The sequence below is a fragment of the Heterocephalus glaber genome, unplaced genomic scaffold (assembly GCF_053883595.1).
Source record: "Heterocephalus glaber isolate CG9 unplaced genomic scaffold, H.glaber_assembly_v1.0 deba00001606, whole genome shotgun sequence".
In the NCBI taxonomy this organism is placed as follows: domain Eukaryota; kingdom Metazoa; phylum Chordata; class Mammalia; order Rodentia; family Bathyergidae; genus Heterocephalus; species Heterocephalus glaber.
Genome location: NW_028258377.1, coordinates 35680270 through 35702201, shown reverse-complemented (window position 1 = coordinate 35702201; position 21932 = coordinate 35680270). Strand labels below are relative to the sequence as shown.

Here is a 21932-nt window from a genome sequence, read left to right as displayed (position 1 = left end):
TTTGAGGCAAAGGCATTTTCCGTATGATTAAAGCCAATGTCTTTTATTGTAATAATTTAAAAAAACATTTAAACATTCACTACATTTTTTATCACCCTTCATAAGAACTCATTAAATGGAAGCTGTGAAGCAATCAGTTGCAACAGATCCTTACTGGATTAGAACTCTTTGGAATAAGCCCTTCTCTCTGTCATCCAAACTTTTGTGACATGTTAGATGGGGCTCATCAAAGAATCCCTCTATTGGAAGAGCTGGTATTACTACCAAGCCCAAATTCCCTACCACTCACTGCTAGATGGTTAGGAGGTAAACAACATTCCTCAGAATCATTCATCTCATTTCTTCTCGACAGTTTCAGATAGAGTTGTGACAGCAAGGCAGACTGTGTGCTTTGGGCCCAGGAGAACAGATGGTGTCAGGAAAATCTAGCATGTGATAGAAAAACATGGTATGGTCCTATCTAGCTTAGGGAGGGGCAGGAACACAGTGTGCTCAATATCTTCTCCTCCAAGTACAAGGGTGGAAAGAGAAAAGATAGAGTGGTGTAGCAACAGCAGACTCCTTGGTGGACAGGTCTAGACTGATGCTTTTCTGGAATTTTTTTCCCTTGACCTCAAAAATGCTACATTTTGCTCAGTGCTGTCTGAGCACGTGTTTCTCGGAGGTATACTAGGAATTCTTTTCATGAGTTGACTGAAAAATTTCGGGGTTTGGTCAAAGAATGTGGACACCTCAAACGAAAGAAAAAAAGCCAAATAACTATTCAAACTACCATTCTGTATCAATAACATTGAATTTCTTGAACCTCATATTGCAGATCACAGCTCAAAGCTGTAGGAGCAGGATCGCGGGAAGGGTTTACAGTTGCACTGTGTCATAGTTGTTCCGATCATCTCCATTTTGCTTATAAGGAAACTAGTTTAAAGGGGACTGGTAGTCCCCTACCACAAGAAAAATAGGCCTTTAACTTGGGAAGGTGTGGTTCTAGATTGTATGCTCTCCATCACTACTTTGTATGCACTGATTAACTTGCTCCAAAAACAATAAATCATAGAATTAAATAAGCAAAGACTATTTGATGATCATTGTCTTTAATGATGGAATGACATTTATTGGCATGGGAATTTAAAAAGGGAATTGAAATGTGTCCTGTACATGTACCAATTCCCTGCAGTGAAAGTATTCGTTATGTACTTCAAACACGTACTAATACAGATAAAACCACAAAAAAAGAACAAACAACAACAAAATATTGTAAAAGAGGAGCACATTTTTGGTTCAACTGAAATTTCCTCCCAATTTTTTTTTGGTACCAGGGATCGAACTTGGGTCCTTGTGCTTGCGAGGCAGGTGGCGGAACCACTGAGCTAAATCCCCGACCCTCAATTTGAATGATGGAGACCTTGCAGTCGGATAGCTAGTCTGCTTTCATAAGGAATATCTTTTATTTTTCTTCCAGAAAGTATTAGAAGAATTTCATAATGTCAAAATGCTACAAAGGTTTTCCTGATTTTGAACGTACATTGGTATCATGTTAGTCTAACTGGGAGAAAGGAAGAGGGTTGTACTGGGTAACCCTGGATCCTTGTTTTCTCTTCTGTTTGGATGACTTCTATATGCTACGCTCTGGACACAGATCTATGACAACACAAAGATGAGGAAAATAGGCACAATATCTAGCCTCATAGAGATTATCAGTTTGCTTTTCCCTAAGGGAATAAAAGGATCACAGAACCTTGCCCTAGTCAGTAGAATGTGTTAACTGCATTCACACTCATCCTTATTGAAAATTTAGTGCTTTGTATGAACTTCTAAATACATTCATATACCGTCTTGCCGTAAAGCCACAGAAACATCAGTAATGCAGTGTTTAATAGCTGACTGTCTTGACTCAGAAAGATAAGAGGGTTGCAGCTTTACTAAGTGGCCTAGAGTAAGTTGTTACATTTCTTCTACCTTATTCAATAATTTAGAAAATGACCCTCTGCCCTTTCATCTCTGCAGGCAAGCTGCAGATACAAAGTCATGTTCCCCGTGAAGATGCATCTATCCCAGAGTTGAAAAGCATCTGGAATCAGAATCCTCCGAAGAGCTGGTTTTGAAGAATAATACTGTCTCCTTTTCCTGACTATTTGGGTGAGCCTCCTAATTTTCTGTCAAGTGGGAATGCCATTCTAAGTTCTGCCTATCTTGCTAGGATCCAGTGAGGAGGATGTGACAATTCTCTGTGGATTTAAGGGTTTCTAGTCAGACACGGCTTAAATCTGAGTCACTTAGCTGATGATATACAGGGAATTTTCTGTCTCAGGTTGTGTGCTTCTACGTCTTGCAATATTAGGTGAGTTTTTATGGGTTGTATGGAGCAACAAGATGGTGATGTGAGTTACTCTCTGAATTCACATTCTTATACAGTTTTTGACGACTAACCAAGTAGAAATGTATACATAGTCATTGTCAGTGAAGGAGAAGTCTGTGCAATGAAATGAGGCAACCCTCAAGCTTCTGTCCCTCCTCACTGTTCCAGGAGAGGTGTCCATGGCCCTTAGCACCAAGTCCCCAAGCCAACCTTCAGATTACAGCATATGCTCAGCAGGGCGTTGTTCCCTTGTCAACAGCGAGCATTAATACAGCAGTTGGATTGGAAGGAACAGCCTTTGTCTATTAGGGAGCCTGCAGAGCTTGGTTGCTAGGCAACCCAGTCTGGAGGCAGCAAGCAGTGCACGTACCAGGAGGGAATGGGGCGGGGGGAGTGTCTGAGAAAGGAGGAGACTGTTTCAGCATCAGCTGAGGCAGGAGAGAAAAAAGCAATTGTACTGTAAAGAAGCAGTGCCTACGTGGAATGAAGTTGCACATTTTAGCATCAAGGTGCTGGATGCCAGAACTCACAGATAACTGAACTATCATCTGGAAAATTGTATGACCTTGAGTGGGGGATTTTCTCTAGCCTCAGTTCTGTGACAGTCACAAAAATCAAAGAACCAGTACAAGCAACTGAAGAGCCAGTACATGTGGTGCAGCCAACACAAATACACACGTCCCCTTAAATCAGAGAGGCACCGAGTCTGATCTTTTCATATACTGTATTGTCATGAAAAAACAGAAAAGAATGTCTTATGAACTCTGGAGTAAATGGTTTTGAGGCTTCCTTAAACTTAATTTTTTACTCATAAATACACTTAAATATTTATACCACTAAGAACATACAAAATACAGGTATGGAGGAAGTTATCCTTTGTATAGCAAAGCTTTTTATAACTTTTCCATCCCCAGATATATTCCCCATTAGCCTCTCAGCACATCTGAAAGACATACTTTTGGGAGATTAAGGTGTACTATTCTGGCAACTGGAAGCATGGATATACCAAGTCAGTATTCACTAATTTTCAGCTTACGTCTGACCGTTAATTTGAACTCTAAGGAATGAGATACTTCTCAGTGATATTTGCTGTAGACAGACATGGAGGGTTGAATATTGGGGTGAGATTGGCACTTGCAGGCCTGTGAGAATTGAGACATTACAGAGAAAAGGTAAGAAATTATAAGATCTGCACATCGGTAGGTAGAAATTTGACGCAGGACTTTATCACTTGTTTTAGCTGTGAACCTTGCCAATATTACCTGAATTTTTTGATACACAGTGTTCTCATAAGTACATGGGAACCATGATAGCATTTACATAGAAGAGCTGCCATGAGGTCTATATGAAATAATATAGAAGATCTACCTAGCATCGGGCCTCACATATTTGTAGCATTGATGATTGCTGATGAGCTGATCAGTGTAGGTATGTGGGCTAGTGTCACTGAATAAAACTGAGTGATATGGTAAGCATGCACATGCACATGTACACCTGCATACACACACACACACACAAACGCGCGCGCACACAGGAAGATAAAAGCAGCAGAGAAACCCAGCTCTGGGGAAGATGCTGGCATGGAAGAGTGCTGTAGCTGATGTGGGGAGCCCAAGTTTGTGCGAAGATCCAGGTCGTCACCAGAGACTGGATATTCTCTGAATCACGGTCACAGCTGAGAGATGACCCCAAAGAGTGCCAAAGACTGCCTCCCAGGCAGCAAGAGTTGTGCACACTGCAGGCAGTCCGTGAGACAGCTCCAAATCCAGAATGCTTCCACCAACAGACAGCACCTCACCTCTCTGAGTGTCCTTAGGACTTTTTATTCTTGGGTCTATGTCTCTTTGCTGAGTACCTCCCTCTCTTCAAGACCACATTTGCAGATTTGTTGCTATGGCACAGGCCTTGCTGTAAACAGAGCATGACCTTTCTCTCTCTGAGCTCCCATTTCCTCACCAGTAACAAGAAAGGGGTGTCCTGGACGATCTCTAAATCTACCCAGCTCTGGTCTTTCATGCATTTTCTGATGTATTTCTTAAGTGTTGTAACTTTCCATCATTCACCAGATTTTATTGAGTGCCAACAGGCTGGCAGGCCCTGACACAGGCACTGAAGATACATGCACTGGTAAGTAAGGTGGCAAAACCTTCTCAGGAGGCTCGCAATGGTAGGAGATGGACAGTAGTCGGGAAAGAAGAATGGGTATTTCACATGATGACTGTAGAGTCTGCTCTGTGGTGATGAAACACAATACTTCAGGTCTTCAGTCTGGGGCACCCAAGTCTGAAGGGCTGGCACTTGGTCAGGGGCTTCTTCTAGGCCATGCTGCGGTGAATGGATGATCAAAGCTGGCCGAGCAGGAGGGCAAGGCCGCAGGAAAGTACAAGAGAACGAAGGAGCCCCTGCTCATCTTGTCATCAGGAGCCCTCACCCGTAATAATGAGCCACTCTCATGGTAACAGTGTTAATATATTCATCAGGGCAGAGCCCTCCCAGCCCAGGCAGTGATGGGGCCCGCCTCCTGCCACGGCTGGACTGGGGGCACATTCAACCCACAACAGTCGTGAATGCTATGCAGTACATGAAAACAAAGAGGGACTGTTTCCTTAGAGCATAACGGCCGCCCAAAGTATACCCCCTTACAACGACGATTTGCTAATTTTCATATTCTCTGGGTTGACTGGACTCAGCTGAGCAGTCCTCTTCCTCTGTGTGCTACAGTCAAAGGTATTCAAGCTACTGCATTTGGAGCAGCACTGGTTAGAAGATGGGCTGAGGATATCAGATCATGTACATGGTCTCGTAGGCTATACAGCAAGTTTCTAGAGTCTTTTTTTCTACAGGCACTGTGACACAATTACCATGTTTAAGAAACAGAGGGAAGTCATATGGTTTATATGAGAAAAACAAAAGGCAGACTTCTTAAAAAGGAAGGATGTTAAGAAAACTGGCCCAGTCTTTAGTCAGAAAAATTAAAAAGGGTTCATGTTCCACCGAGAAGGCTAAATGACAGCAACCAGATGCAATGTGTTATCCTAGAGTGGAAGAAAATAGCTGCAAAGACATTTGAGAATAATTAAAGAATTTAAAACGTACAGAAATGGAGAAGTAATATTACCCACTGGGAAAAAAGTTACAAAATAGCAAGGATAATTTGCTTTCACGTTTGTTTAAAAAAATCATAAATGTATACAGTATGTGCATGCAAAAGATATCCTGTTAAAGTCTTACTCTTACTGGTGATCTCTGAGTGTTAGATTGTGATGTTTTCATTTGGTTAGAAATAATGCGTGTTGGGCCAGGGATTTAGCTCAATGGTTCTGCTGCCTGCCTCGCAAGTGCAAGGTCCCGAGTTCAATTCCCTGGTACCAAAAAAAAAAAAAAAAAAAAAAAGAATGAGTGTGGAAAGGAGACAGTAATGAAAATTAGGAGAACAAGTAGGAAGCTCTTACAGATGAGAAAAATAGTCACCTTCAAAAGTTAATTGCACTGGGCTTGTCCCAATGAGTAGATATAGAGGGAATATTTTAGAAGTACAGAGATACAGAGGTGGGGACATACTGATGAATTAGCTGTTGTAGAAGAGGTAAGAGTAATTAAAATGACTTATTTTAGGCTAGAGAAATAGATGGAAATTGACATTCTGAGATGAGGAAGAGCAGGTAGGTGTGGCTTGAGTGCCTTTCTGAGAGAAGGGATGAGAAGTAAAAACATACTCTAAGAACAGGTGACTCAGAGGGGGATGTACCACTTGAAGTTTCTCATCATGACTGTTCCTATTGGCCCTTAGAGTTCTATTCAGGTCAAACGTTCTGAAGCGCATTAAAAGGAAAGTGTGGCTAAGCAGAGGCTAGACAAATAAAGACATTTCCTGAGCAGTTCTCCTGGGAGGCTAGGTAGAACATAAATAATAAGGCATAGGACACTCTTCGGCCTAATGGTTGCCTTCTTAATAGGAAGGCAGTACCAACACTTTTTTCTTTTTCCAACACTTTTGATGGTACAGAGAAGTAATCCAACTGCTTACCAGCCTGTGGGAGGACAAAATGAAGTGTAGAAGTTACTATGCCAGACAGTGAATTCTGATACTTTGGAGAAGGATTATCAATGTAAATAATCACTGACACATGACAAGATAGTTTTACTAGCCTCTCTCAATTACAGCATCTGAAATCTTCAGTTCACACAAACTCATATTACCTACCTAAAGATGGATTTATTGTGATAAAATACAACTTTGTAGATGACATGGAAGAGCCGCCTGCCTGAAATTAAAGTGATGTGACTTTTATGTTAAAAACAATAAGAAAAGTTTCCGTTAGATGTAAACAAGAATTTCCAGAGTAGTAAGTCAAGACTATAGCAGGTAACTCTTTAAGAAGCTTCCACTGTTTGAGACTATTTCCTAATTTGTGATACCATGGCCAAGTTTGTAAAGCAGAAATAAGTAGATTCTTGAAAGGCAGCTCCATCCAGTGTATTTTGTTTTAGCCTGGTCCATAACCAGTCTATCCAGATGCTTCCCAGCTGAGTCATTCCAGATGGTTCTGTGAAACAGCCAAACTAAGCATTTGAGATGTGCTACAAATTTGGATACTGGAGATCTCAGACTCCTCACAAAATAAGAAATCTGAGATGTCAATTCTAGAAGTTTAGGGACTGCAGAATTAGAGCAAAATGTCAGATTGTAAGCAGGTGTGGATCTTAAAGGAAAAACAATTCCCAACCTTCAACTAAAGTGAGGTATTTAACATAGTTTCTTCATTAATGTCCGTCCAATTTTTATAAGTTTTATTTGGAAAGTTTACAGTGTATGAACAAAATCTCTTGCTAAACATGCTTTCGGTGTTCTTCAGAAGCAATTTCCCAGTGGAAAGAAGAAAATGTATAAAACACTTGGTTGTCTTAACAGCCTGTAAGAAAATTTGAGTGTGTAGTGTAAAGGTTGGCCTTCTATTTTTGCATATCTAGATTATTAAAGCTAAATTAAAACTGTTTTAAATATTTGCACTGAAAAGTACTCATGTAAGATAAAACTTTGCCAGACTACATACTTTAGAAAATACTTATCCAAGCCAGAAAGTCCACATTTCATTCCATAGTTATGGAACACAGGCTTGGAGACAACTCTGCAGCTAGAGAACATGGTGGTGATGATTCAGGTCAACTTCTATCATCTATTGAGGAGGAGATAGTACTTGGTGGCTTTGAAAAATCTATAAAGTGAGTTTAAACATAAGAGGGCAAATAAAATAGCCAAGAGCCTGAAGAAGTGAGCAGAAGTTATTCTACACATTGGGATCAAGATGTTTCTGTTCTGGTTTCCATGGTGAAAGAAGGACCCATAAATAATCCAGAATACAGTGGTTACTGAGTAATCCAGATGCCAAGCAAAGAAGCTGAGAGAAGATGGTAGAGTTGTGTTCTAAGAGGGAAGAACATGGGTAAAGACAGAATAACTCAGGTCATAAAATCATTCTTTAGAAAGTCATGCAGAACTGGGATAGCATCCTGACTCAATGACTAACTCTCGGACTTTGAACATGCTGCTTTACCTCTCTTTTACCATTTTCTCATTTGAGAAACTGAGTATGAAGTTTAAATAAGATACTGTTACATAAACTATTTGTACAATGTCTATATATATATATATATCTGGTTAATAGCAGCTATTCTTTAGTATATTCAACGAAGAATTTCTGGACCAAAAAGGGAAAAGATCAAAGAAAAAATATTTCTACGTTTTAATTGTATCTCAACAGTGTTTCTGAGAATGCTCTATTTCCTTTAGGTAGGTAGAGAATTGAGCTGTGTTCAAAGCTGATTAGTACTAGCATGTGTGCAGCTCTCTGAACATGCAGTGCAGTTTTCAATTAGGTTGAGTAGCCCTTATGTTTCTGTTTTACCACTGGGGCAAATTTGGTGACAGTCATTTTCAGTTGTCTTGTGGGTTTCAGAGATAAGATCACTAAATCTCACAGTGGATTTACCTGCAGCTCACTGACTTTGTGGAGTGGACAACTTCTGGTTGTGGACCACAAACCTCCAGTTGGTCATGCAGAGACTGCATCAGCTGTATACCGCTTCTGCCCTGGGGCCGACTTCAGTCCTGTCAGCCAGAGCTGTTCTTATTTAATCTGTAACTAGTCTCATTGTAAAATGTGCATTTTCTTTGTGTGCCTGGAATCTGTCTTCTTACATGGGCTTGACCACATATAACATGCTTGATGCTCCTTTATTGTAACCCAATTCCTTGCAATCACCCTGTGTAGTTAGGGTACATTTTAACAAATTATATACATGGAAAACAATAGGAGGACTCATAGAAGGCAATCCTAATAATGTGTTATAGCTCCTACAACCTAATTTATATGCGATATGATCAAAAATATAATTATGTTTAAATTTTAAGAAGCTGTTGTAAAAGACATATTTTCACTAATTCCCTTCACAATACTCACTTAGAACACACCCCATCTTTCTTGACAATGTGCCTTTTAGTGCAATAAGTTTTAAAAATGTAAACATTCACCATATCTGCCAAGCATCCCTAGGGTAGTTCCCCTTTTATTGATGGGGGAATCTGAGGTGGCAGGAGACAAGGTCACCTAGAGGGTGACAAGGAGAATTATTCTTTGGCTCTTGGCTCTTGTGTTCTGATTCTACATTCAGTTTGATTTCTATTCTACCATTCTAACTAAATGTTTTGACCTGAGGGGTTGGGACACGATCTGAGTGTGATAAGGAGAGTCAGGGTAAACTTCCGGGCAGAAGACAGAAGAAAGATGAACCAGGAGTCTCAGTGAGAGCATTTTTAACTAGGCTGAACCTCTTGTATCCTAGTTTGAGGATGAAAACTCAGACTTTGCATTTGAGGAGAAAATCCTAAGTCTGTCAGCTGAAATTCTTTTCATCTTTAGAATGGTAATGTTATTTTCTCCCACATAATGCTTTCCTATACGGTGGGTGGGCTGGCCAGGGTGCCTAATTTAATCTTTCACTGAATCTATTTCTTCAAATACAGTATCTTTTTGACAGTTATTAAATGCCTTGTTGACACTAGACATCAAAGAATTGGAGAACATACATTAAGTGCCGTGGATTCATTTAGCGATCAAAGACAACTGCTGGATAAATAACGACCAGAGTAAATTTATTTTCAGGATGAATGGCCAGTTGCTATGTGAATTGTGATTGCTGTGTTTGTCCTCTTCATGAGCCTGCCAGAACACTCCAGAGGCACCTGAGGCCTTGCCGAGATCGGTTTTAAATTCTTATTGCTGTTTAATGATCAGTCCTTTTAGATGCCAAGTTGCATTTTCTTCTCTCACATCTTTCTTCCTCCACTGTGCATCTGGTTTTTGTTATCCTAACTGGTATGGCATCTGTTACTTGAGAAGTTCCTGGGTGCTGGAATACTTGAAAAGGGGGATTTGTCAATAGTAGGAGCCTGGACCCCAGTCTTTGCAATCTTGAGAGCATCACTTGACAAGCTAGGAGTGTGGCTGAAGCTCTGGATGCCTAGGTGGATTCTCATGAAGCCAGGCTCTTCGCTGTGCTGCTGTTTGTCTTCTGAGTCAAAAGTGAGGCTGGGAGGTCTGACTTCTCCAATCCACACCTCCTCGCCCCTTAGTGCAGTTCTCTATGCCAGTGTCGTATGGAAGGTTGAGTCACACTGCAAAACTTATACTGTTTTGATCATAAAGGATGATTTGAGTTTAGTAGAAGTACAAATACAAATGCCTGAAAAGGGAGTGATAGGTACCAGAACTGGTACAGATGGAGCCGGTGCTAACCAGGGGCGTGCATGGTGATGCTTAGCTCAAGTAATGGCCGAGATACGAAGTAGCCCCAAGGACTCCTTCTGGGGTGCTTGATGCCCACTGCAGCAGTGTTCAGAGAGGGGGCTGAGAGGGGTGACTTGATCAGGAAGCAGTAACTTCATCAGTGTATTTCTCTGAATTCATAGCTCAGTGGGGTTATTAAAAACGGGTCCTATGTGGTTGCACCAAGCACTGGGACCATGACTTTGAAGGGTATATTTTGTCCCTAATCCACCTCCTTGCTGACTTCTCACTTTCTCTGCTCCCTGGCGGCCATGACATGAGCAGCTTTCCTCCACCACACCGTGCTACCTATTTTGCCCTCCCTTACCAGGTCCACAGCAATGGAGCCAGCCAACCTAGCCTGAAATCTCTGAAACGGTAAGCCAGAATCAACCTTTCCTCTTCTAAGTTTATCCCCGGGAATTTTGTCACAGCACAGGAAAGCTGACAGTTTTCTTATTTGAAGGAGCGAACTTAACTCAGAGGCTTATTAACTGAGGCTTGGGAAGAGTTACTGCTTAAACCCAGGCCTTCACGTGCAACTCTATTCCTTTCTTCATTACACTGCACCTCTCTCTACCTCAAATCTGTCCCTCTTCTCTTCCAGTTAAATTTCTAAGTAACTAGCATCCCATCCTCCCCAGTCATCCAGGGATACCAAGGGATTCTGGGTCCAGGGAGAGCTTGTTTGGAGTTCCAATGGGTTTCTCTTCCCCTTCAAGATTTTCTATTCCTCCTGTGACCTTTCAGAAAGACTGCTACTGCATTAGCTTACCAGTGACTGTAAACTGGCAGTCAGACATACTAATAGTTTCGGGCATCACAATGTTGAAGAACTTGAACAACTGTCTTTTTCCTTTTGGGGATTGTTTTGTTTGATACAGTGTCTCCTATGTAGCCCAGACTGGCTTCAAGCTCGCTGCTGTCCTCCTGCTTTAGCCTCCCGAGTGCTGGGATTACAGGTGTGCACCACCACACCTGGCTTCAACTGTCTTTTATTTGTGTGGGTTTTTTTTTTTTTTGGAGAGGAATAATAGGAAGTAGTGTATTCAGTGTGAAATATTAATTGTCTGGCAATAATCTAAAAAAGTAAATTTAATTTCTCTCCACTTTCCTTACTTAGAAATGAGGTGTAATAAGTCCAGCAGACACACTTGGTGCACCAGTAGATTCCGGAGCAAATAGTAGGAGCAGCCAGGTAGGGTGGTGCATGACTGTAATCCGATTAGGTGCTCAAGAAGCTAAGGCAGGGAGATTACCCTGAGTTCAAGGCCAGCCTGGGCTTATAGTGAGACCCTGTCTCAGAAAACCCAAACAATATGTATATATATAATCTATATCTACCCATCTATCTCACCACAACTTTCCAGAGATGCGACTTTGAAGCAAGTCCTTTCAAAGACTCACTCTGTAGCTTCTTCATATACAAAACAGTGGCCATAGCTAACTTGTCCTAAGAACAAAGTGAGGTAACACACGAAGGCACCTGATACAAGCAAGTCTTCAGATGTTCGTAACATGACCAAGGGAGGATCAGGCAGAGTGTGTCTTCTAAAAACTGCTGTCTTTCCTTTCATTGGTTCCCCGGAGCAAAGCCAGGAGGCAATTAGGAAAAGAAGCATTCTCCTGTGCACATCTCATCCCCTTAAGACTCACAGTTTGTTCTCTGACCCTGATGATGTGCATTGGACCCCAGATGAGAAGAATGCACAGTTGTATAATAGTATGAGAAAGAGGCAGCTACACTTTTCACATGATATTTCTCTCTAAACTCTAGGGTGTCAAAGCTAAATGTAAAGTTCATTGATTAATTGTTATTCTCCTTTTTTCAAAGCAAATCATAGTTTCCTTTTACTTGACCCTTCAGCTTGCTGAAATTTGTCCTGAAAAGCCAAGTATTTCCTCCAGTTTGGAGTGAGAAAGCAGTCTCTACCCACAGGTCTAAAATTTCAAAGGGAAGAAAGGCTGTGATTGAACTATAAATTTATGAAGAACCTAAGCGAAAGTATAAGCCAGTGCTGTAAAAAGAACAGCTGAGAAGAGAAGGGGTGAGAGGAGTATTGATCAAAGTGAAGTCAGTTTTGAGCAGAATAATAAGGAAAGAATTAAGATGGTGTAATGAGAGTAAGCAATCATCCAGATAATGGTATGTGACCTCCTCTGATAGTAAAGGAATATATTAAATCAGTCAGTTAACGAATAAAAAATGCAAGGACATGACACTAGGAGTGGGTAATGGTTTACTGAATAGCTGCAGACAAGATCCTCATTCCCACTGTGCATGAAGTCAATAGAATTACCGCCAAATGGCTCCCTGACAGAAATGGAGCAGGCTTACCCAGCCAGGGCAGATCCCAGAGGGTGCTTCTGTTTTACATCACCTCATTGAAACTCCAAACCCCCATCGTGAAAACCCTTCCTGAATTTCATAGAGCAGGATGCCAGTGTAAGGATGGATAGCTGTGGGCTCACAGCTCTCCATCAAGGGAGTATCCATCCCACCCTGCTTTCCTTCAAGCAAGACTCTAAGGCAATGAGACCATCTGGGCATTCCTTCAGAGAGGCTTAGGATTCAAGGCACCAGGCAGTGTTGCTTTGTTTCCTGGTTCCTAATTTTTTGAAAAGTTACCGCAAATGGAGTTAAATATCTCCTAACAGCGGGGTGGTAGTTGACACCTCACTAGCCAGGTGGGTTACCAGGGTGATTTACTCATTCCTCTTACCCCTCCTTAGGAAGGCCAAGTCACTTAGACCTGAGACTGACATATAATTGTGTCACTTTACTAGCTGTGAGAGATTTAGCAAGATGCTTAATTTTTTATGCCTCAGTTTCATGACCTATAGAATAGAAATAATATTGTGTAAGTCCAGAGGTTAAAAGGTTCACAGTCATGAAATACTTAGCCCTGGAAAGCATACCCTGAATACTGAACTTGTAGTCCATTTACTTCAAACCTATTCATGAAAAATCTGATGGAATCTGGTTGTGACCCCTGAAGGCATATTATTTGAGAAGGGAAAGCTTATTAAATTCTTTCTGAAAAATAACTCAGAACTTGATGCAATGTTAGTGACATTCCACGAGGAATAGTAAACAAGAAAAATAATGAAGTTGTTGACCTTACGATGAGGGTAACATACACACCCCAAGGGCCGTTACTTTTTTTTAACTTTTGCAGTTAGCAAACTAGAAGTCTAGATAATTCTTTTTAAATCAGTACATGTTTGAAGTACCTGTAGTTTGCAATCATCTTGGAGAGTGGTACATGTACATATTACAGCTTGTTTATTTTTTTAAATCTCTTTCCCCTTTCATCCAGTATCCCTCCCTCCTCCTCTAAATCTCCTTTGCCCATTTTCATTCTTGTTGGTATTAAGCTTCTCATGTTTATGACATGTGATGTTTACATTCATTGAGGTCATTAGATTCCTGTACGCGGCATATCTTCCTTCTGTTTATTTCCTCTTCCCTGATCACTCTTCCCTCATACTGACTCTCCTGGACTCCCTTTCTCTGCCCTTTACTGAGCTTTTTGTTTGTACTCTGAAGGCAAGATAATTCTTAAAACTGTGTCATCACAAATTTATCTCAAAATCTCAGAGTCAGAAGAAACTATATCAAAGATCCTGAACATGCTGTTAGAAAAGCTTTAAAAGTTTATTCTCATCTAAACTCCTTGCGTGAATTTTCCCTATACCCACCTTCTTTCTGTTTCTATTTATAGTCCTCAGAGGGTAAGGTAGCTCTTGCTACTTTTTTTAAGGCTGTTTATTTTCACCTGGATTTGGATGGATTGAACTGTTCTACTTAAATTCAATACAAGAAAGATTTCTGATGCCCTGCAACTTCCAGAAATTCGATACTTAGGCAGAAGGTACAGAACAGATCTTTTTGTAAAGCAGGTTATTCCATCATTTGATTCAAAGAAGGGTATCAAAGACCTTAGAACTTTTCTTTCTAGTTAAATAACCTGAGATTGTTCACCTGTGCACCATGGAATATAGTTTTAAGTCTGTTTTGTTTTTCTCTTAAAATACTGGCTTGGTGGTATAGGATCCTTGAGAAGGAATTGCACCAGGAAAGTGACATACAGATTACAAATTGTAATCAGAATTCTACACTTTATACTCTCACAATCTCTACTGCAAGGCAGATTGTTACAACCTTCATTTGTCACAGCTCCTCCTGGCCGGTCACATCGCTGAAATCACCCACTTCCCCGGAGTACACTATTCACATTTTAATATTTTACATCATACATATATTTTCCATTATTTATCTGCATTTTCCCCAGAGATACCATGCATGTGTGTGTGTGTGCATGTGTTTCCAGCAAGAAAAATACTTTGTCCTCTTGATAAAGAAAATTTTCATACCGTGAAAAAAGTTGAGAATCTGTTCTGTTGGACAAGGTACACCAACTTCCTTAGCTATTATATAAAATAAACATAATGCTAAGACCTAGCAAGCAGCTAGATAATGATCAAGGAGGAAACTTAAAGAACTGTACAATAATGATAGTACGTGGTAACTCTCAGAGAATTAAAATCTACACCTCTTCAAGTAAACCATTTTTCTTTTCTCTGAAACTACATGTCCTGGCAGTGCTTTTTATCTAATCATTCAGCCTCATTTCCTCCTGTTTCATTCCTAGGAAAACACATGTGTGTATCCATCTCTGGAAATAAACTTAGTTTAACAATACTTCACCCTTCTTCATCCCGTTGAGGTTCAAGCGACTCTAGTAGTTGCCTTGATATTCATTCTTTGACCTCACCGATTTGAAGGCATATAAACTTCCAGCAGAAAGAGATGGGGAACATACTGTAGGGCCCTGTATAGTCAACACAATTCGAGTGAGGAGGTTGCCTGCTGGAACCAAATACTCTCGATGTTGCCTGAGATGTAAGAGCTTGTGTGTCAGCTTTGTGAGGATTCCTTGCTCCTAACCATTCTTTTGATCCTTCACCATTAATAATACACATTATGGAGCAATTATATAAGAAAAGTGAGAAAAGATATTTTTACATGTGATCATGACCAAACCCATCTGTCTTAGCTGAAGTCTTGGGTTCTCGCCTTCTTTTCCCGAGGCTAGGATCTCTCCTTTATAATTGACACCTGATGGTTGTACATATTTATGACACATACTGTGATAATGCAAGATATATGTGCAATGTGTGCTCTCCACTTCTATGACATCAACACGTATGAGTAAGCATATGTGGTATTTGTCTTTCTGCACTGCCCTATTTCACTTAACATAATGTTTTCTAGTTCCTTCCCTGTTGCCATAAATGACAGGACTTAATTTTATGGGTGAATATTATTCTACTGTACTACCCTTTTTTAATCCACTTGCCAGTGAAGTCTTGGCTATTGTGGACAGTGCCACAATAAACATGGGAGTGCAGATTTCATGGATATACTGATTTTAGTTCCTTTGGATGCATAGAGAGATAGCTAGGAGCGTATGGCAGTTCTATTCGTTTTTTTTTTTTTTTTGATACCAGGGATCGAATTTGGGACCCTGCATTTGCAAGGCAGGCGGTAGAACCACTGAGGTAAATACCCAGCCCACGATTCATTGTTTGAGTAACCCCTGTACCGTTTTCTGTAATGGCTGTGCTACTTTTCATTCTCATCAACTGTGTAGAAGAGTTCCCTTTTCTAGGCCGGGGACTCTGATCTCTTAATTCATGAATGGTCTTCAGTGAACACCCAGGACCCCCGAAAAATGCCGTATGAGCTTTCCTAATAAAATGGTGAGCTGCGCAGGAGCTCCACTGGGGCAGTCCACACGGGGTGCTCAGGAAAAACTGGAAGAGTTTTGGGACACAAAGAAATAGCAGGACACATTCTAAGAGTTGGAAAGGAGGTTGGGCAAGAGGCAGACATTTATTAGCACGTAGGTGAGGTGACATGTATGCACTAAAATAGATGAAATCTGCAGGAGAATGGGTACAGAGCACCGAAGAATGAGGACCACGAATGGGGGCTTGGCTCACACCCACATTTTGAGGGTGGGAGAAGAGGGAGAAGCAGCACAGGGGATTCCACTGGGAAGAGTAGAAGCAAAACCACGGGGTCCCTGTATGTATCAAAGGCTACTGATGATACAAGATGAGAGAGGGGTATGAAACGCTGGTTAGCAGTCTGTACAGAACCATAGTAGTTTTGTTACAAGGTCTGGAGGGGCCTGACTGGAACGAGATGGCAGTTCTGGTGAAGCCACCGTGACTGGCTTTGGGAGCGGCACTGGGGATTGGTGGAGCACACTTCCAGGGGTGATGGAGGGCAGAGGTATGGCTGGGGTCCTCGCTCACTGGCCTCATCTGCCGTGCCACTTTTCCCCTGCACTGCTTCCCAGCTGCCAGGAACTAGGCAGCTTTGTTCCACTGTGCCCTTCTTCCATGTTATCTTGGCCTCGAAACTAGACAACTAGGGGCTGAAACTGCGAGCCAAATTAAACCTCTCCTCCTTAACGTGGGGGTGCGGAGTATTTTGTCCCAGCTACAGGAAAGCTGACTGATACAGTGGGCTGAGGAGAGAAGCGGAGGAGAGGTTTGAGAGGAGGAACCATTGTAGAAAATCCTTCCAGAAGTGGTAGCTGGTAGAGGAAAGTGGGTTAAAGTGAGTTGTTTTATTGTTGTCCTTTAGTTTTTGTTTTTTTAAATATGGAAATAATAATGTCATGTTTATGACCTGCTGGTAGAGACCCAGGAAGAAGAGGAAAATAACATTTTTAGAAAATTGCTGAAGTACAGGGGTTAACTGGATGGATGGGAACATAGAGAACTCAGGGAGAGGGCCTCATTGACTCGCTCCGGGGACACATTGCCATGGCCTGGGTTTGCCTGCTGCCCTGCCAGTCTTAGGAGTGATTCCATTGGGACTTAGGGGGATGAAATGAGTTTACAGAGAGGATATAGACCAGTGCGTTAGTTAAAGCTTAATCATGAGCAGTTCCTACTATTCTGCCTCCATTTGATGAAACTCACTTTCCAGGATTAACAAAGGGTGACCTACCAGAGATTGTTTACGCCAGGCTAGGAAGATCTCTGCTTTTTCAGAACTCTCTTTAGGAGGAAAATGTAGATATTCCTAGGCACTTTACTGGGAGAAGCCAAGTGTGGGAAGAGGGTGTTGTCTGTAATCTTCTTTATTGGGCTCATTTTAGAAATAGTTATTTAAGATAGGGGGAATGTCTGTAATTTCATTTAAAGACAGATACTGTTACTGTTCTGCATTTATAGATGAGGGATATGAGAGTTAGGGCGGTTAAGTCCTTGCCCCAGGTGACCCTGCTGTAAGAGCTGCACTGTGATCCATGCAGCCTGACTTTTGTCTCCCACATTTCTCTTAATTTGCAGTATACATTATCTGTCGAAAGCACTGTTACTTGAATATTCTTACAGATAGCTAAGGAGACCGAGGGGGTATTGCATCAACTAAGTTCTGTCTTTAGCACAAGAACATGAGCACTCGTTAGAACCTAGTTGACCGGAAGCTGAAGGAGGCTGCTAGAACAGAAGTAAAAAGTAGTCAGGAAACTTTCTCCAAGAGGGTTTTATGCCAAAAAGAATCATGAAGTTCACGGGCTGTAGCTTAGTATGCTGAAGTGGGATCTCTTCTAGAAAGGTCTGAGGAATAATCGGTTAATGATTTGCTGACATTTAATCAAGATTCACTAATCTAGTCAATGGCTGGCCCGCCATAACATGGGAGTACAGGTGAGGCTTCTTTGCTGGACTCGCCAGTCTTAATGAGCAATTATCTCAGCTGGGTGACCCTTGGCTGCTGGAAAATGTGGGCAAGGAAGAGCTGTTTCTAAGTGGAAATTTCACTTTTGCCTCTATCATTTGTTATTAAGGGCTATGCAGATGTGGTTTCCGATGGCTCAGTGGGCCCGTTTGATGGAGAGATGTGGCATTAGACCAACAATTAATTTAATGATAAGAAATAATGAAACTGTCCTGACAGTAGGTGCAAGATATAAAATTTTCTTCACTTTCATCTCTTATCATTCTCTCTTCTCTCACTTTGTAATATAGCCTTATTTAATTATATGAATTTTAGTTCTTTCTGGACTCAAAAAAGAAAGAAACCTTAGTCAGAAAGCTTGAACTGAAAACTGAGATTTTTCCATTTCAGTTGTTAGGATAAAGATAAAGCCATACCGCGATCCTTCAATGACACTTTCTTTCAACCCCCATTTCGGAAAGCTTTATTTTCAAAGTATTGTCATGTTTGGAAGTGTCTTGGGCAAGTGATTTCATAGTTGTGAATACATTTCAGAGAAGTCAGTCAGGAAATGCTTCTTTCTGAAGAAATTAGAAGCAAAAGGAGTCCATTCTATGATAATTAAAAGTGAGAGTGTCCCTGTAAAAAAACAGAAAAGGCAGCCTGGCTGGAGTGAGGTAAGATAGGGGAAGTGTGGTCCATGCCAAGCTCAAGACAGACATAGGCAGACATGTACGGGCCTGCAGACAAACAGAAGAGCAGGACAGCTTTACTCTGAAATGCAACAAAGACTCATGAGATGCATAAACATTGGAATGATCTGATCTTGTTTAAATAACATCATATCTTTGCAGTTTCACTGTGGAAGATCAATTACAAGAAAACATGAGTGCAAGTTTAGTACAATGCATGGCTCCTAGTATTTGAGAAATGTCAGCTGCCACCATCATTATTGTTATTCTCAGTGAAGGAGCACACTCCCTAAGAAGGCATGCCGGAAATTTCCAGGAGAAGGGGCTGGGCTTCCAACCACTAATTCCTCACCTCTCAAATCATCTACTGAAGCACAGTAGGGAAATGCTTTTGCCATGCTTCCTTTATTGCCCCCTCACCCTGTGGAGTATCATCCATGGCAGGATATGGATTATCCATCTCAGGTATGTTGAGGCTGGAACTTATGTTGAGAATACCTACTCTCCCTCTGCAGAATTATACTACCACTGGGGTCATATCAAATTCTAACTTGGTTTGCAGATTAGGAGAGAACCCATTTCTGTACCAAATGGAGAAATACAGCATTTGCAGATAAGACATTTTCCAAGAAACTCATTATAACCTCAATTTTAAAAGCCATACCACTGAGAGCTAGTTAATTTTTCTAACTTGGATATTTTGCTGCTGTTAATAAAACCAGGAAGTGGCCTTGGATGACACTGAATTGCTGGGAAATCATCCTGGAAAACTTCATCCCATGCGACCTTCACGACAATTTGGTTATGTAGGTAAAGTTGATGGGACAACTTTTGGTGTGTGGGAAATGGTAGCAGCATGGACATTGTGTGAGCTCGAAACTCAGGCTAGTTCTTGTGAACCTTAGTGTGGTGGTGCCCCACTGTCCCAGTGGCTGCTGCCATACCTTGCCCACTGTTCACTTCACAGTGTGAAGGCGAATGTAGAATACAGATTTCTAAAATAGCATTGGAGAACGAGCTGATCAGCTTTTTTTCTTTGTTTTCTATGTCTACATTTATTTGTCATCATCATCAGCTTCATTAATGGAGATCCTAAAATAATTAGAGTTAATAAATCATGGTAAGATTCCTGGTTCAAAAAAGGGTATTTTTTTTTTGTTTTAATGATGTGAAATATTAATTAAATTACAGCACCATTAGGGGGGAGTCTACACATTTTAAGTCCTTTGTTTTAATGTTTGTCATGCAACTGCACCCATACAGTCACCACTTAGATCAACAAATGGAGTGTTATCAGCATCCCAGAAACCTGTTCTGCTCCTAGTTAACACCTTTTCTATTCTGATTCTGTTTTCATAAATGAATTATTATTTTGAGTAGATGGATATGACTGGTTGTCTCATTTGATTTTTTTGTTTACAGATTTCTTTAGATATAATTGATCTAACATAAAACTTAGCCATTATAATTGTATACTGAATGGATTATATTAAACATACAAACTTGTGAAACTATCACCCTAATCCAGTTTCAGAATACTTCTTTAATCTTGCGAAGCCCTCCTCTGTTTTCTGTCTAGATAGGTTTACCTTATCCAGAAATTTTATAAAATGCAAGTGTCCAATATATGTTATTCTCTGGCTTCTTTCACTTAGCGTGATATTTCTGAGGTTCATCCATGTCTGGCATGAATCGGTAGTTTCTTTTAATGGATGAATATTGTTCCATTGTGTAGATTGTTATCCATCAGCGGACACACATTTGTTTTACTAAAACTTCAGGCCATTTTAATAGTGCAATGAATATTCCTTTACAAGTCTTTGTGGAAATATAAGCCTTTATCTTGGGTAAGAACCCTACTTCAAGAATTGATTCATATTGTAAGTATATAGTTAATATTTTAGAAAGTACTGGTTTGTATACAACAGCCATTGTGTCCTTTTACAATAATGTATGAATGTATTCTTGCTTCTCCATATATTTACCAATAATTGGTTTTGGGTATCATTCTCTTTGATGATAGCTATAGTAGTAAATGTATAGGGCTATCTTGTTTTGGCTTACTTTGTATTTTTCTAATGACTAATGCTACTGCAGCATTTTTCTGTACCCATTAGCAATTTTTATGCTTCCTTTAATGAAATATTTACTCTAAACTTCTGCTTATTTAGAAACATTTGACTTTTTATTATTTAAATATAAGTATTTTTGTATGGATTTTGGATAAAAGTGATGTATCATGTGTATGATTTGCAAAGAGTCTGCAGTATTCTACTCTGACTTTTCTTTCATTTATATAATGATGTATTTTGAAGTGGAAAATATTTTAATTTTTATAAAACAAATTCATTCTTTTTAGGGTCATATCTGAGAAATCCTTGCCTAGTCTCAGGTCGTAAAATTTTTCTGTTTTGTTCTAAAAGTTTTATGTCTACAGGCCTTACATACAGCCATGCAACCCACGAACTCAAGGTCTGTTTTTATTTGTATATGAGTATTCAATTGTCCCAGCACCATTTGCTAAAATGGCTTTTTTCCTATTTTGAATTCCAGGGACATCATCATAAATAGGAGGGTTTAAAATACTTGACTTTTCCCTACTGTCAATTTTATCTGTTTGCTTATTTTCTATCAATACTACATTGTCCTTATTTCTGTAGTTTTACAGTAAGCTTTAAAATCCAATAGAATAGCCCTTCAATTTGTTTTTCACAATTGTTTGGACTCTTCTAGGCCTTATGCCTTTTCATCTACTTGTTAGGGCATTTTTTATTTTAAAAAACCTGCTGGAATATTTGAGAAGAACTACCATGTTTCTCTACGTAAGTATTTAATTTTTCTTGGCAATGTTTCACTTTCTGTTATAGATCTTCTACTTTTATTGTATTCTTGAATATTTTATTGTTTTGGGATACATTGGGAATAAAATTGATTAATTTGTTGTTATTTATAATATAGTAATACAATTATTTTTATAAATTAATGTAGTGTCTTGTTACCCTTTTAAGCTGTTTCAGTTCTAGTACTTTTTGTAGATTCCTCTTTTTTTATGTAGACTCCTCTTTTTTATATACAGGATCATATGTCTTTAGAGAAAGACAGTTTCAATTTTTCCTTCTTTACATTTAGAAAAATTATTAACAGATACATAAAAATATACAGCATTAGTAGGGTACCATATGTTTCAATATATGTCTACACTGAGCAGACATATCTACTTCCTCAAGTACTGGTCACTCATTTATGGTAAAACCCTTCAGAATCTGTTATCACTAGCTACCCTACTGTGTGGTAGCACACTGCCATCCTTTGTT

At 40.1% G+C, this 21932-nt stretch overlaps 1 long non-coding RNA gene across 1 annotated transcript in view; it reads left to right on the top strand.

Annotated features, from left to right (window-relative positions):
- LOC110345035 (uncharacterized) overlaps positions 1 to 20141 on the top strand; it is a 172068-nt gene extending 151927 nt beyond the window's left edge. The window contains exons 2-3 of the long non-coding RNA XR_015444842.1: positions 2005 to 2136; positions 8353 to 20141. This is a non-coding gene — a long non-coding RNA (uncharacterized LOC110345035). The remainder of the gene's footprint in view (positions 1 to 2004; positions 2137 to 8352) is intronic.
- Positions 20142 to 21932: the final 1791 nt, after the last annotated feature.